Source organism: Dasypus novemcinctus, chromosome 30 (assembly GCF_030445035.2).
Source record: "Dasypus novemcinctus isolate mDasNov1 chromosome 30, mDasNov1.1.hap2, whole genome shotgun sequence".
NCBI classification, from domain to species: domain Eukaryota; kingdom Metazoa; phylum Chordata; class Mammalia; order Cingulata; family Dasypodidae; genus Dasypus; species Dasypus novemcinctus.
This window is the reverse complement of record NC_080702.1, coordinates 48,776,508-48,794,771: the sequence shown is the minus strand read 5'-3', so window position 1 is coordinate 48,794,771 and position 18,264 is coordinate 48,776,508. Positions and strand designations below refer to the sequence as shown.

Genomic DNA, 18,264 nt, shown 5'->3' with positions numbered 1-18,264 from the left:
TAAAAAAGATAACAGATATGATGGTGATGAACAGTACCATCCAAGAAATCAAAAATACACAATCAGCAAACAACAGCAGTTTTGAAGAGGCAGAGGAAAGAATTAGTGATGAGGAAGACAGTACATCTGAAATCAAACAAATAGTAGAATTATTGGTAAAAGAGAGAAAAAAAATACAGCGGGGACATAGGGACCTATATTACAATGCAAGATACTCAAACATGCATCCCAGAATGAGAAGAGAATGGAAAGGGGACAGAAGGGGTGTAGGAGGAAAAAATGGCTAAAAGCATCACAAACCTATTGAGGGAGATGGATAAACATATCCAGGAAGCGCAACATGCCCCAAACAACTTAAATCCCCAAATGTGTACACCAAGACATATTCTTGTCAAATTATCCAATGCTCAAGACAAAGAGAAAATACTGAAAACAGTGACAGAAAAAGAACCATCACATACAAGGGAGGCTCCATATGATTAAGTGCTGATTTTTCTTCTGAAAACATGGAGGCAAGAAGGGAGTCGTATGTCATCCACAAGGCAGTAAAAGGAAAAAATTTCCAACCAAGAATACTCTATCCACCAAGCTAGCTTTCAAAAATGATGGACAGTCAAAATATTCACAGATAAACAGAAACTAAGAGAGTATGCCAACAAGAAGACTGTCCTTCAAGAGATACCAAAAGGGATTCTCAACGAGGATAGAAAAAAAACACGTGAGAGAGAGAGTTGAAGGAGACTGGTAGAACAACTAAGAAGAGAAAAAGAGGGGAAAAAAAGAACCCAAACATATCACAAAGACAAATCCAAAGAAAATATGTCTAATAAAATAATTCCCTGAAAGTTATAACAATGAATGTCAAGGGATTAAACTCATCAGTTAAGAGACACAGATTGGAAAAATGTGTAAAGAAATAAGACATATCTATAAGCTGTCTACAAGAAACACATCTTAGACCCAGGGATTCAAGGACATTAAAATGAAAGGCTGGAAAACAATCTTACAGGTAAACAATAACCAAAAACGGGCCATATTAACATCGGACAAAATAGATTTTAATGCAAAACTACCATGAAAGACAAACAAGGACACTACATACTAGTGAAAGGGATAATCTTTCAAGAAGAAATAACAATCATAAACATTTATGCCCATAATGAGAGCACCTTCATATATATGAGACAAAACACTGGAAACCCTAAGTGAAAGAATGGATGTCTCTACAGTTATAGTCAAGCTTTAATATACCACTATCACCATTGGACAGAATAACTCAACAGAAAATCAGTAAAGAAACAAAGAGTTTGAACAATATATTAAAGGACTTGGACCTAATAGACATATACAGAGCATTACACCCAAATACAGCAGGATTTATATTATTCTTAAGTGCACATGGATCATTCTCCAAGATACCCTACATGCTCGGTCACATTATTAAGATGTCTATACTACCCAAACTTATCGACAAACTCAATGACATCCCAAGAAAAATCAACACAGCATTTTTTTACCACTTGATGTGGTATAATTTTATATTTTCATTCTTCTTTATTTTTTAAGGATATATAAATAATAAAAAGTTACTTTTTTGTCTTTATTTTTTAATATTACATTCAAAAAATATCAGGTCCCCATATACCCCCCACCCTCCTTACCCCACTCCTCTCCCCATAACAACAACCTCCTCCATCATCGTGAGACATTCATTGCATTTGGTGAATACATCTCTGAGCACCACTGCACCTCATGGTCAATGGTCCACACCATAGCCCACACTCTCCCACTGCCCACCCAGGGGGCCATGGGAGGACATACAATGTCTGGTAACTGTCCCTGCAGCACCAGCCAGGACAACTCCAACCCTGAAAATGCCCCCACATCATATCTCTTCCTCCCACTCCCAACCCCCAGCAGCCACCATGCCACTTTCTCCACACCAATGCCATATTTTGTTGATTACTAATCACAATATTTCATAAATAGATTATCAGTAAGTCCACGCTAAATCATACTCTATTCCTCCATCTTGTGGACCTTAGAATGGTTGTGTCCACTCGACATCTATATCAAGAGGGGGCTTAGATTCCCCATTTTGATGCTGGATGCAATTTTCCTGCTTTCAGTCATACGCACTCTTGGCTCCATGGTGTGGTGGTTGACCTTCTTCACCTCCTGGTTAGCTGAGTGGGGTAAGTCCAATAAACCAGAGTGTAGGAGTTGCCAGTCTGTTGTGGCTTGGGGCCCGGCTATCACATGATCAGTCCAGAGATTCAGGTCCTCTGGGTGTACCTTAAATTCCAACACCAACTACAGTTCTGGTAAAAGTAACAGGAGAGGCTTCTGGACAAAGAACTGATGACTATTCTTATGGGTCTGTGTGCCTGAAATTTGAACTAGTCCTAGAGATGCAAGGTGCCCAAGATTTACCTCCTGAGAGCCTCCAAATTGTTCACATGTGGCCACTATCTAAGCGAAACTCAGCATGTAAATTCATTACCTTCACCCCACCATGGGACAAGACTACTGGGGATGAGCCTCTGTGGCACAGACGGATTACCACCAATCACAAACTGGTGATGCAACTAGAAAAATGCCTTGAATAAAAGGGGGAATGGAAAAGACAAATGAGTATATATGGCTAAGAGTCATTAAGAAAGTGTTAGTAATGATGATGGGAGAGAGTGTTGCTGTGGGGGTAGTGGTGGGGTGGGGCAGTGGGGTTGAATGGGACCTCGTATTTTTTTAATGTAATATTTTTAAAAAATGAATAAAAAATTTTTTTAAAAAAAGGCAAAAGGTAGAGAACAATAAAAAAAAAAAAAAGGTCCTTAGCAGTCTTGCAGGCTGACCTTTAATTTCATGGAGTATGAAACTGGGAGTCAAGACACACTGCCCTTTGGAGTCACAGAGAAGGTTCCAATTCTGGCCTCTCGACTCTCTTTCCTACACTATCCGGAGAACAGTGAACTGAGTCAGGCTTGTTGAGGATTATTGGCAGGAATCCAGAAAAAGAGTTTGTGAAAAGAGACAAACCCATCACTGAAGGAAGCCGCTCTTACCCAGACCCTGTGATTCCCCAGAACTGCCAAGAGCTGCACACACGTGGAGCCTTGAGGCTGCTCAGCTGGTGTTCTCCACTCTCCTCACCCTCCACCCTTTTCCTGGCCTGCATCCCAGAGAAGGTTCTTCGTGTCCTTCTTGAGTTGAAGCGAATGTCCCTTGTGTCTTGAAAGCTCACTACTTATGACTTAAAGTAAAACTTTGTCTTTAGAAAAATAAAAATAAATAAATTAATTAATTAAATAAATAAAATTAAAAAGTGTCAGGAGGTCATCAGATGTGTCATCCTAATACCCACATCATTAGGATTCCAGAGACAGCACAAGCAGATACAATCCCAGTTACAGGTGCTCCTGAGAACTACAGAGAACACAGGTTCTATGATCATGGAAATTGGCTCTGGAGTCCAGCGCCTTGTCAGTGGGCCATACTTTGGAATTTGTGTTCCTGTGTACGAAGGAGTTGTACTCAGATATGAACTTTCTACACATGCCTCTTCTGTTCACTTTTACTGAACCTATAGTTGGCCTAGATTTGGTGTTTATCCAGAGGACTTTAATCTCTGGACTATTTATGTACATGCTGGGCTCTGAGCCTCAGCAGAGTTGCAGTACCTACTCTCTGGTTTGTTGGACTTGCATATGTCAGCTAACAGGGAGGTGAAGATGGTCAACCACTGCACCAGGGAACTGAGAGTGCCTCCAACTCCAAGCATGAGAATTACATCCATCAACCATATGGGATCTAAACCCCCTCTCAAGATAGCGGCAGAGTGGACATCACCAGCCCACGGTCCTCAGGTTGAAGGAATAAAATATGGATTAGAGTGAATTTATTAGTATTCTACTATAGAATTATTGCATCTAGTAATGGAGGAAACTGTAGCATTGATTTGGGAAAAGTGGCCATGGTAGTTCCTGAGGACAGGGAAGGGGAAGAAGAGATGAGAGGTGGTGACATTTTCAGGACTTGGAGTAGTCCATAATGATATTAGAGGGGCATATGCTTGACATTATATATCCTGCCATAACCAACTGAATGGACTGGGGGAGAGTGTAAACTACAATGTAAACTATAATCCATGCAGTGCAGCAGTGCTCCAAAATGTACTCACCAAATGCAATGAATATTGCACAATGATGAAAAATTATGCTGTTGTGGGAGTATTGGGGGAGGTGTTGGATATGTGGGAGCCTTTTATATTTTTTAATGTACCATTTTATTGAGATATATGTACCTTAAAAAGATATTTTAATATAAAAATAAAAAATTAAAGAAATACACAAATAAATGATGGTTTCAAGTAAATAGCACAATAAGATTTATAAAATGTATAAAACTGGAATTTCCACATTTCAAGTTTCAGGTAATGCAACTAAAGATATACTCTGAATATAATATATCATCCTAAATTTTATATATGTATGTGTGTACTATTAGTATGCATATTTTAATGTAAAAATCTGAAGTTATAAGTATCACAAATTAAAATAAGAACAGTAAATATAAAATAAAAGTTGGAATATTATAAGTATGAAAATAAAATGTAATGAAAGACAAATATGAAAGGATAAAAACTCAAAGCTAAGTCTAATGAAAGTCAAAACTAATAAATTAGTAGAATAATGAATTAAGAAATATTACATAATAAATGATTTGAAATTGGGAAATATGTACAGAAGTTTTAAAATCAGAAATGGATAGTAGAAATAAATTCATTCCAGTTTATGTGAAAATTGAAATGAAATTCCCAAATTCCAAAAAAAATAAATATTACCTTATACGTCCCAGTAATAAAGGATAATCTGAAAACATTCATATCTTGTTAGGATATTAAACCATAGTTTAAAATGAGATATCTTCTCAAAAAATTTTTATAAACCTATGGCTTTCCTGAGAAATCCAAACAAAGTGTAAAGGAAAAAAGAACAGTTTTCTACTCAAACTTTTCCAGATACTAGGAAAATGTGAAAAAGACTTCACATTTAATTTTATGAGAAGAGCTTAACATTGGTACCAAATTCTGATAAAATTTTTGCAAGAAACAAAATTTACAGATCACTTTTTTTCTTGAGACTAAACTTACATTTGCTAAAAAGAAAAGCTGCAATCCAAATCCAGCTATATTACGTAAAGAAGTTATTGTAATGAAGTTTGTTTTATGCAAAATAATTCAGTAAATGAACCCCCAGAAATGTAGAAACAATCATTTCAAAAAGTTCAGGAAAACATTTAATAAGAATCAGCACTCATTCATTATTTAAAATTAAACAACAAAAATAAGAACAAATTAGAATTAGAAGGGAACAACCAAAGTAGGATAAAATATGTAAAATAGATCTAGCCAGTGAGAAATCATATCTGACATATATATAATGCTTTTACAAAAGCAGAAGATAGACACAAAATATGGTAATAAAAATGGCCTGGCTTGTTCACAGGCTCTTCCCAGAAAAACATTTTGAAATGTGCAATGCACAGATGAGCTAGTGTTCAGATTAACTAGGCACCAAGAAATTCCAAACAAAAATCATGGTGAAAAAGCTAAAAACAGGAAACGAACTTGGCCCAGTGGTTAGGGCGTTCGTCTACCACATGGGAGGTCCGCGGTTCAAACCCCGGGCCTCCTTGACCCCTGTGGAGCTGGTCCATGCGTAGTGCTGATGCACACAAGGAGTGCCGTGCCATGCAGGGGTGTCCCCGCGTAGGGGAGCCCCACGCACAAGGAGTGCGCCCCGTAAGGAGATCCGCCCAGTGGGAAAGAAAGTGCAGCCTGCCCAGGAATGGCACCGCCCACACTTCCCGTGCTACTGATGACAACAGAAGCAGACAAAGAAACAGACACAGCAATTAGACACAGAGAACAGACAACCGGGGGAGGGAGGGAAGTAAATAAATAAATAAATCTTTAAAAAACAAAAAAAGAAATATCTGTTTAAAAAACAAAAAGATAAAAACATTCCCCATAATAGCAAAAATTAAACAACTTCCATGTCAAGGTTCTGACAGAAAAAGTTACAACTGGAATGAATATTGTTTATTGGAGTTTAAACTGGTGTAACCATTTATAAAACAGGATGGCATTATTTACAAAGATGTTTATATAGCATATGACCCAGTAATGGAGCATCATATGTGAACTAGATGTACAAAGATGCTCAGAGCAGCATTATTGGTAATAATTAAAACCCATAAGCATTTAACTTCTATCACCAGTAAAATGTGTAAATAAAATATGATGTATTATTATATTGAAATCTATCCAGCAATATAAGTGAATAGTTTATACAATTTTAAAATGATCACTGTATTTTAGAAATACAAAATAACAAGTGGTGGAGAGGAGTCATAGAAATTGGAACTTAGGGACCTGTTCATGAGAATGTAGTGTAGTTCAGCCCCTGTGGAATGCATTACAGCACATCCTCAAAAATTTAATGATGCAATCACCATATGACCTGGTAATGCACTTCTAGGTTTATATTAAAAGTGAAAAGAGGTTCACAGAATAGTAATTGTGTGCAATGTGTGTAGCAGCATTATTCATAACACCAACATGTGGAAATAATCCAAGTGTCCATCATAGCTAAATTGATAAAATATGGAACTTGCACATCAGAGAATATGATTCGGCCACAAGGAAAAAATGAATTTCTGAGGTATGGTGTTACTTGAAAGAAACTCGTAAATATTATACACTTGAAATATGGAAGTTACAAAAAGAAAGAGATTGTACTATATTACTTACAATAGAATTCTAGAAATATCAAAACTCCAGAGTCAAAAGTTTAGTAGAGTTTACTAGGTAATGGGTGCAGAGTGAAGAGAAAATGAATGTTTAGCAGACTAGATGTGTTTGTAAAAAGAAAATGTATTTGCATACTGTGACATAGAAGAATCTCACAAAAATAGTATTGGGTCAAAGGACCCAAGCAGAAGGAATCTAAGTTACATGTCAACAAGTTAGCATTTTTGAAGATGTGGGAGATGTAATTATTTGAATTTAGGAAAGGGGCTTCAGATGGGTTGCTTAACAGAAGAAAAATATACAGATTATAGCACACAGTTATATGAAGTCAATGCACACAGAGAAACAATGGCTAAAACTACCCAATGTGGTTTTTTTGGGGTCTTGTAAATAAGTTAAAATTACTGAACCTGAGCTGATGACACATTGCTTTTCTCACCAGATATGGACGAGTGTATGAAGTGTGCGGATCATCAGTATGCAAACAGTGAGAGAAATCACTGCCTTCAAAAAACTGTGACCTTCCTGGCTTATGGAGATCCTTTGGGGATGGCTCTGGTCTGCACAGCTCTTTGCTTCTCTTTCCTCACCGCTGTTATTCTTGGGGTCTTTGTGAAGCACAGAGACACTCCCATAGTCAAGGCCAATAACAGGATCCTGAGCTACATCCTGCTCATTTCCCTCACCCTGTGCTTCCTCTGTTCCTTACTCTTCATCAGTCGCCCTAACACAGCCATCTGCATCCTCCAACAAATCACATTTGTAATTGTGTTTACTGTGGCTGTGTCCACTATCCTGACCAAAACAATCACTGTGGTTCTGGCATTCAAGGTCACTGCTCCAGGGAGAAGGATGAGGCAGTATTTGGTGTCAGGAGCACCTAACTTTGTTATTCCCATTTGCTCCCTGATCCAGATGGCACTCTGTGGCATCTGGCTGGGAACCTCTCCCCCATTCATTGATAAAGATGCACACTCTGAGCCTGGTTATATCATCATCGAGTGCAATAAGGGCTCAGCCACTGCCTTCTACTGTGTCCTGAGATACCTGGGCTGCTTGGCTCTCAGGAGCTTCATTGTAGCTTTCATGGCCAGGAACCTGCCTGACACCTTTAATGAAGCCAAGTTCTTGACCTTCAGCATGTTGGTGTTCTGCAGTGTTTGGGTCACTTTCCTCCCTGTCTACCACAGCACCAAGGGGAAGGTCATGGCAGCTGTGGAGATCTTCTCCATCTTGGCTTCCAGTGCTGGATTACTAGGCTGCATCTTTGCCCCAAAGTGCTATATTATTTTTTTAAAGCCAGATAGGAACACTCACCAGGGTTTAAGGTATCAAACACATTCTAGGGGTAATAAGTCTTCTTAATTTTTAACTCATATGTTTCCTATAACAAATAGAGGGCCTGATAAAAATCTACCAAATGCTTGCTTTCAGGTATTAGATAGAAATAGAATGTAATTTTCCTTCAGTTATCACATGAATTTCCTACAGTTTTTCAGTGTTCAGAAACACATCTCTCAGCCTTCTAAATTACTTTTAATCTAAACTACATAATTTGCTTCCTCAAATACAGTGATGAATATGGATATTCTGCCTTCGTTGTGTGTTAAATTACCAAATTTACACATATTCTCCCATTTTATTTTGCACTTCGGTTTTTTTAATATACCTGGTAAACACTATCAACATTTCCCTTTTCATCTCTTTATAGTAATCATAATTATCCAATACTATTTATGGAATATTCCTTACTTTCTCCCAGATTGCCATGACCATATTTTAATTATAATAAATTCCTATGTATAAATAACTCCTTTTTCTGGACTTCCTAATGTCTTTATTTGACTTTTTCCCTCTTAAACAAACATCATAATATGTACAACACGATGACACCTTTTATTTTATAGTTGATAGTACATTTCCCTCCTTACTGTACCATTTCAGGACTTGTTGGAGAGAATATCCTCAACATGTCTACGCCACTCAAAAACCTGTCTGTCAGAAATGCTAGTTGTTGGAAAGATGATCTAAAAGAGAAGGGATTTCTCTTCCCCTTTCTGCGTTCTCTAGAGTCCAGGTCTGATCATACAGGACATGCTGGAAGTTTATGTGCTGATCATTATCTTCTGAAATGCAGTGTGTTTAATATTTTACTCTGATTTCAATAAAAATTCATGAAAAATCCTTACACTTCTTATTATTTTTTCTTGTTGCTTCTTTTTTATTTTTTTTTTGGTCTTTATTTTTTAAAATGTTACCTTAAAAAAAATAAGAGTTTTCCAAATAACTCCCACCCCTCTCATCTCATTCCTCCCACATCACCAACCACTTCCATGACCATGGCACATTCATTGCATTTGGTGAATACATTTTTAGTTGTTTTATGATGTACTGTGTTTATTTTGCAGTTCAGAGTCTTACTTAATATTAGGGGTCCTCCTTAAGAGTTTATTTTAAATTTGATGTCTAAGAATATCTGATCTTTTTTATGAGAAAATAATATGTTCTTCTTTTCTGACAATTAAGATTTGAGATATTTACTAATATCAAGTAACTCAGAATCAAATTTGATTTTCAGCCTTATAAGTAGATCAAACATTTTGAATCATTCTCCAACATATCATGTTTAAATTTTCTTGCTCTTTTTTAAGCCATGCATGTAAATTTTGTTGGAAAGAATGGATGAAAGAATGGAGGAAAGGAAGAAAGAGAAAATTAGATAGGAAGAGAGAGAGGAAGGAAGGAAGGAAGGAAGGAAGGAAGGAAGGAAGGAAGGAAGGAAGGAAGGAAGGAAGGAAGGAAGGAAGGAAGGAAGGAAGGAAGGAAATCAAATTCTTTTTTGGAGATGCAGCTTTCTGCCGAGTGGAAATACAGTTATAATAATGAAGTTTATGATCCTTCAGTCTTACTCAGATTGTTCATCTTGAAAGATTCTTTTTCAACATGTGTTTCTCTGAGATTTTGCATAAATTCAATGGACCTATTTTATAAGCCAAGGCCCTCTTGTTCTTTGAAAATTCACTTAATCTCCTAAACCTTGGTACAATTCCACCTATCTTGGTTATCTAGTATTAAGTGCTATGTGGATCAAACAAATTGATGACTGCCTTTTGAAGTGAGGTTCTTTGAAAAAGTCTTAGTGGTTAATTTTTCCAATTTACATATATAATGCTTTATGAGAAAAATGCAACCTAGAGGATGGAGGAAGAGCACTAATTTAATTAAGTACTGTGCTGGATATTTGTTTGCCCTTCTGCATCCATTCTCCAGTCTTCTCCTTCAGAAAATGGGAATGGAAACAATGACATAAGTAAGCAGGAATGATGTTGAAACCTATGGCTATTTTTGCTTAGTTTGTTTCATTTGGCCATTGGAAATGACTTTAAAAGTTATAATAAAATATTGCTAGATTTGGATTGGAAATATATTGAAGCTATTGATAAATTTAAGGGAAAACATATTTTTGCAACAGTAAGTTTTCTCTTTCAGGAATTTTTCTATCTCTTTCCATCTCTCCTCTGCTCATCACCATTCATTGATAATTAATGTGTATATATGTACTTTCCCTATATATTTACATATAAGGATAACAAATTGTGTCTTCATATTAATTCCAAGGAACTTTTTAGTTGTTCCAGCTAATATAAAGGTTTTTATTCCCTCTGCAACATTTTCAAAGGTTATTTATGTTGTATACAAAAAGTATTATTTCTCTTACATCTTGGTTCATATATGCTTGTACGCAACTTAAACATTTCTTTTCTTTCCAATTATTTTTCCCTCTTATTTCTTTTTCTGTTTATATTACTAATACGATGTGTAATCTTAAAGTTGCTCATGGGATTCCATCTACTTCTCATGTCTTAAGTGTGAAATTTGCCAAAGCTTTCATGATCACTTATGGTGTTTGTAGCATACTGTTTTTATCATAATCATTTTAAGATTAAAACTATTTCTTTCACTTCTAGATTTTTCAGAGTTTTATAATGATTTGGACAATATATTTATTGACCTTTTTCACAGTGCATTTTTTTCTTTACCTGTTAACTTTTAAAAATTCATTAATAAAGTTAAATATGAATTATTGGGAAAAACCTTATTGGGCCTTGCTCTGCTGTTCTTTTGTTAGACTGTTTGAAGTAAATCTGCATAAAGAGTTATTGCATGCATGTAAAATGACATTAGCCTATAAATTTTCTTTCTAATGCAATGCTTACTGGATTCTTAAGTGTACAAATGAAAGGAAACATATTTGTTAAATAAAAGGGTGGAAAGAGTGAAAGGATAGAGGGATGGATGAATGGAGAGACAGATTCAAACGGGAAAAGATGGAAGGATATGATGAATCAATGAACGGAGGGAAAGAAGGAAAGAGAGAGGAATGGACAAAGGCAACATAGAGGAATAGAAGTAGATTAGGACAATGGAGGAAGAGAAAGACTGAATGAAATCAGAGAGATAAGACTGAAGAGGTGAGCAAATAGAGGAAGGAGAGACAGAATATCTAAATTAAAATGAGTCTTACTTTTGACTCGATATAAAGATAGACCCAGTGAGGCACTCATAAATTCTATCATAATTAATAAAATCACCACATACCTTGGATATCTTTTGGTTTGCAAACAACAACAAAAAATTAAATTTGCTTAAGCAGAATTATGAAGTTGATTGCATTTATCTATGAATCTATGAATTATCATATCATCTCCATGAATCTTGAAATATACTTCCTCCCATTGCTCAGTTTTGGTCACACCCTCATTTTTGACCTATGGACTTCACCAGATGGAAGGGAATATTCTAATAGTTTAAGCCAAAAGAGCTAATGGCAGAGGTGTAGGTCAGTTTGATAACACTAAAGCACATATATTCTGCACAATGAGGAAAAAAAAGCAATTCACTCAAAAACTGAGGTTTTAGAATTAGAATAAGGCTCACATCAATATTGTGAAGTATTCAAAAATTGTTCAAAATATATATATTATTTCATTTTAAAATTCCAACCATGGGTTTAATACCATAATGTTAATTGAACTTAAATGTTTTTGAACAACATGTTTGTATGTATCATATTATATCACATACACAAAGGAAAGAAATGGCCTGTGATATTAATAACAAATACTCATTGCAATAAGAGCTAAAGCAAAACAGAGTACTTTATAAATTGAAAAGTATACAAAGTCTAGGAGAAAATATTCTCAATACGTATACCTGAAAAAATACCTGATGCATTAAAATATGCTGAATACCTACAAACAGCATAAATCAGAAATGGATGGAAAAACCATGAAAATTTCAGAAAATATGATACACAAATGGCCAATAATAATTATAAAAGAGGTCAATATATTAAAAACCACGATGACCACAATCTATTCTAACCTTCTAAAATGGATAAAATTGAAAGCCTTTCCTTTTCGAAATGAAAAAATGTTGTGGATGATGACATGGAACAGCTTATAATTTTTAGACTAAACTACTACTTCATTTTTTAAATGAATTGGTTGGTTTTTCCATCTCCATATGTGAGTTTCTGGGAACAGAATAAAGAAAGTTTATTTTTTTTTTCTTTTTTTTATTCAAGTTTATCATTCATACATGAACACACATGAACTATAAGTGAAGATTGCAAACTTACAAAATTAACATACATAACATCACACAGGGGTCTTATACATTAACCCTCTACCAACTCTTCTCACTGGTGTGAAACTAGGGAGGAACAGCGATGTGGGGTGTTATTGAGGGGCGCACATGTTTGGGAGGGAGTTCCTCATGACATGTATATAGGGTACATAAAAAAGAATGGATATATTTTGGGAATTTTCACAGTAGTTACTGTTACAAAATGACAACTGGGGGAATGCTGAGCTCCTACCCAGGGGAGCTCTTTCACATTCCCCAAGGGAACAGCAAGAATTTCCCAAGCACAATGGCAAAGACCAACAAAGAAGGATGGTCCAGCAATGAGCCCTTGATACTGATGACTATGCTTATGAGCCTGTGTGCCTGAAATATGAACTAGTCCTAGAGCTGCAGCATTCCTAAGAGTTACCTCCTGAGAGCCTCCATGTTGCTAAAATGTGGCCACTCTCTAAGAGAAACTCAGCATGTAAAATGCAGTACCTTTTCCCCAGCATGGTACATGACTCCCAGGGATGAGCCTCCCTGCCAGAGGATTTACTACCAAGCGTCAGATGATGATAAGGCCTAAGCTCAGGTTTTGTTGAAGATTTTTGCCTTTAGGTTCTTTAGAGATATTGACTGTAATTGTCCTTTCCTGTGGTGTCTTTGTTTGGCTTTGGTACTAGACTAATGTTGCCATCAAAGAATTTGTTAGGTAATGTTCCTTTGGTTTTGATTTTTTGGAAGAGTTTAAGCAACGTTGGTGTTAGTTCTTTCCGGAACGTTTAGTAGAATTCACCTGTGAAGCTATCTGGCCTAGGACTCTTCTTCATTGTGAAGTTTTTAATGACTGATTCTATCTCTTTACTTGTGATTGGTTTATTGAGATCATTAATTTCCTGTTTTGTCCATGTAAGCTACTGATGTGTTCCTATGAATTTCTCTATTTCCTCTAAAGTGTCTGTCTTGTTGAAATATGGTTTTTCAAATTATCCTCTTCTGATAGTCTTTATTTCTGTGGGGTCAGTGGTGATATCTCCTTTCTCATTTCTTATTTTACATATTTGCATCTTCTCTCTTTTTTATTAGTCTAGCTAAGGGATTGCCAATTTTATTGATCTTCTCAATGAACCAGCTCTTGGTTTTGTTTATTTTTTCAAGTGCTTTCTGATTTTCTATTTCATTTAGTTCTGCTCTGAGCTTTGTTATTTCTTTCTTTCTTCTTCCTTTTGGGTTAGTTTTTTGTTTTTTACTAATTCCTCCAAGTGTGCAGTTAGTTGTTCAATTTTAGCTCTTTTTTTTTTTGATGTATGAATTTATGGCTATGCATTTCTTCTCAGTACTCTTTTTGCTGCAACACCTAAGTTTGGATAGGTTGTGCTATCATTTTCATTATTTTCCAGGTATTTATTAATTTCTTTTGTGATTTCCTCCTTGACCCACTCTTTTTCTAAGAGTGTGTTGTTTAACTTCCAAGTTTTGGTACCAAATCTGGGTCTCTGTCCCTTGCACATTTCCATCTTCATGCCACTGTCGTCAGAGAAATTATTTTGTATATTTGCAATCTTTCTGAATTCATGGAGACTTTTCTGAGGACTAGCATGTGGTCTAACTTGGAGAATGATCCATGTGCTCCTGAGAAGAATGAATATACTACAGTATTTGGGTGTAATATTCTGTATATGTCCATTAGGTCCATCTCCTCTAATATATTGTTCAATATTTTTGTTTCTTTATTGATTCTCTTTTGAGATGTTCTGTCCAAAGTTGATAGTGGTACATTAAAGTCCTCCACTAAAGTTATAGAGGCATCTATCCCTTCACTTAGTTTTTTCAGTGTTTGCCGCACATATTTGGAACCTCCCTTATTAGGAACATAAATGTTTTTCACTTTCACTAATATGTAGTGTCCATCTTTGTCTCTCACAATTGTTTTGCATTTAAAGTGTCTATTCTCTAATATTAATATAGCTACTTTTGCTCTTTTTTGGTTATTGTTTGCTTGTAAATTATTTTCCAGCCATTCACTTTCAAACTCTTTGAATCCCTGGGTCTAAGATGTGTTTCATGTATACAGCATATAGATGGGTCAGATTTTCTTATTCAATCTTCCAGTCTGAGTCTTTTGAAATTTGAGTTTAATACTTTGACATTCAATGTTATTACTTTCAAGGAATTACTTATAGTAGCCACAATTTCTTTGGATTTGTGTTTCTCATATTTTGTTTGATTTTCTTTTTCTTTTGTTTTTTCTTTTTAGTTGCTCTTATACTCTCCTCCAACTCTGTCTGTCTTGTGTTTTTCTTCCTTCTTGCAGAACTCCCTTTAGTATTTCTTGAAGGGCAGCATTCTGGTTGGCATGCTCTCTTAGTTTTTGTTTATCTGTGAATATTTTGAACTGTCCATCATTTTTGAATGCTAACTTTGCTGGATAAAGTATTCTTGGTCGGAATTTTTTTTCTTTTAGTACCTTGAATATGTCATACTACTGCCTTCCTGCCTCCATGGTTTCAGATGAGAAATCAGCACTTAATCTTATGGAGCCTCCTTTGTATGTGATGGTTTTCTTTTCTCTTGCTGCTTTTAGTATTTTATCTTTGTCTTGAGCATTGTATAATTTGACAAGTATATGTTTTGTGGTAGGCCTGTTGGGATTTATGGTGTTTGGGGTGCATCATGCTTTATGGACATGTACATCCATTTCCTTCATTAGTTTTGGAACATTTTCAGCCACTACTTCCTCCAATACCCCTTCTAGAACCTTACCATTCTCTGCTCTTTTTGGGATGCCTATAATGCATACATTTGTGCATTTTGCATTGTCATTCAGGTCCCTCAGTCCCTCCCGAATGAGTTCTATCTTTTTATAGGTCAGTTCTACTATCTGTTTGTTTTCAGATGTACTGTCTTCCATATCACTAATTCTTTACTCTACCTCTTCAAGTCTATTATTGATGAGAGTATATTTTTTGATTTCTTGAATCGTGCTGTTCATCACCATCATGTCTGTTATCTTTTAGCATATGACTGCAATTTCTTCTGTATTCTCTCCATATTTTTCCTTCATATTCTTAGTCTCTTCCTTCTTTTCATTGAATTGGTCCCTAATTTATGTTTTGAGATCTTTCATTACTTGTTTGATGTTTTGTTCCTCTTCCTGATTTTTAGTTTGTTCATTGAATTGGGTCATGTTTTACTGGTTATTGGTATGGCTTGTAGTTTTTTTGTTGCTGTCTGGTCATCATTTTATCTTGAGATTTTAATCAGTTGCTAAGCTTCTTTGTCTAGTTAGAGGTTTAATTAGTTGTTTTTGTGTGTTAAGTCTTCTCTTTCTCCATTTGTTCTTCTTATTTTATTTCCATTTTGTTGACTAATTTCAGTTGAGGGAAAATATTAGGGCCAGAGCAAGCAAAAGGAGTAAGAAAATAAAATGAATAATGGTAGTATTGATAGTAATTATTTACAGAGGAACCATGTGAGATCTAGGAGAATGGATATCAGGCTCATGTGAGGTATGTAGAGGTATAACAGTAAGAAAATTAGATTACGTATAATGAGAGAGTAAACTGTATTTGGGGAGGAATATAGTGTGAATTAAAAGGACAGTGTTTTCAGAAGAGTCTGAAAAGAAAAAAAAGGCAATAATATAAAGAGTGAATATAATATTGAAATCAGAAAAAGGTATTAGAAATAAAAACTCAGAAAAATAGGAGAGTAAACAAAGAGAGGTGGAAGGTAGAAGAAACAATAAATGATGGAGGCTAGAAAGATGTAGAGGAAAGGGTATAGTGTTGGTGCCAAAATCTATACACACAGAAAAGAGGAAATAGTGGATGAGGTAATACAACTAATGTGAAATGCTCCCTATAGTGCCTAATATAAAAAGAATAAAAAGGAAGAGAAACAAAGAAAGAAAATAATAGAAAAAGGGACAAAAGGGAGGGGGGAAGCAAGTAAGAAAAAGAAAGAGAAAAAAAGGAAAAAGAAAAAAAGGACCTTGAGGGGATTAAGAGGAAGGAAAGACAAGACAAAAAATTTGAAGCAAGGAAACCTCTTTGCAGTTAAATAATATCTTAGGGACCTGATGTTCCTTCTTTCTCCCTTCCTCCCTTCCCTCTCTCCCAGGACAGCAGGGAATCTGCCTGAGAGGTCTGGTAGGAGGTTCAAGTGGTTCCTTGTTGAACCAGCTCTGCATAGAAAACAATGACTGTTAATTTCCCATACAGAGCACCCACACCTCACCAGGAACCCCAAGTATGCTATTGGAAACTTGAAAATCACCTCCTACAGTTAATCCCTTTAAGTGTGCTACCAGAGGGCTAGTTGATTTTCTGACTTCACCTTCTTCCAGACCACATTTCTTATCCCAGGGTATTTAGGTGAATTGGGCTTTCTCAATAGATTCATCACTCATTTCTTCCCAGGCTCTTCCCTTGCCAACTGGTATGGCCCTCCAAGTTTAAAAAAATTTAAAAAATGCGGGGGAGAGGGAACCAGAAAACTGAAGCCTCACTAACCCGGTCCCTCTGCTGCACCTCCAACTGAATCCCTCCCACTTACAGAGTCAGTCCAAAACCAGAGGGCTAGGGCAATCCCAGACCTCAGGGAGTGCTTGGGAAATGGAAGTCTGGGACACTTGAAGACTTAATGTATGTAGGTCTTTGGAATGTGAGTTATAGGGACTTAAGGGACATGGACCTTGGAACCACGACTCTGGGGATCATGGGCCCCAGGAAACCACCGCTCAAATGACAGTTCTCAGGGAACATGGTGGCGACTATCCCTAGGGGGAAGGGCCTGCCACCCCACAACTCCCAGCTGTTGTACTTGTAACCAACAATTCTATTTTTAGCAAGCACTACTTCTGTCATTGTCTCTTCAGATCAACATCCATATACTTCCTGCCTTTCAAGCCCTCAAGACTCCCCATTCTGGCAAGACTCCAATCCCATTTGACTGGTTCTTTGCAGGAGAGACTATAAGGTGCACTGTTTCAGATTCCATCTTGCCTCACCTGCCATTTTTTCTATTTTAAAGACATCAAACATGTGCACAAAAAAATTATATTTAAGGTCTTATGTGACTCTTGGTTAAGCTCTAGTTTCATGGATTATTCAAATAATTGAAACTCTGAGATCTAAGGCTTTGAGTCTTGCAATCAAGTGCCCTTATTCAAAAAAAAAAAAAAAAGAGAGAGAGAGAGAAAGAGAGAAGTGAGAGAAGCAGCAAGATGGCGGTGGAGTAAGGAGCCCCTAGAGACTGCGCTTGCTACAGGGCAGTTAGCAAACACGCATAGCTCTCTGGAGCTAGCTGAAACACTTGTTTGGGGCCTACAGGAGTACACACCATCACCCTGCAACATCCTTGATTGAGTGGAAAGAGGAGACTGCCCATCTTCAGTGAAGACTTGTAAGTAGAGCACTCCATGCTGTGGAGGTTGGTATCCATCCTCCCCTGGAGGCAAAATTTCCTTGGGAGCTGCTCTGCAGATGTAATTGAAAGCTCCTCTTCCCCAAAATGGGGGAGGAAGAGATGGTTGGGCACCAATTTCAGCTATTGATGAGTAAATTCAGCAGGCTACAGTATAATTCTGAGAACAGCTAAATTTTGAGCCTGTGCAAGTCAGAAAAAGCCTAAGACCCACAATCTTAACTCTTCAGCTGGCATGAGGGGAAGTGGGTCAGACTGAAAACCTCAGTGCTGGTAAGGACCAGCTTCTTTCCATGCAGATCAAATTGAAGCTCCAGCCCAGGTCCCAGCCCGACGTCCAGCAGGAAGGAAGCTGTGGTGACTTGCACCTGCCTCTCCAGGAAATTACTGGC

General features: G+C 36.7%; 1 pseudogene; it reads left to right on the top strand.

The window, feature by feature from the left end:
- Positions 1 to 8,179, top strand: part of LOC101413758 (vomeronasal type-2 receptor 116-like) — a 64,140-nt pseudogene extending 55,961 nt beyond the window's left edge.
- Positions 8,180 to 18,264: the final 10,085 nt, after the last annotated feature.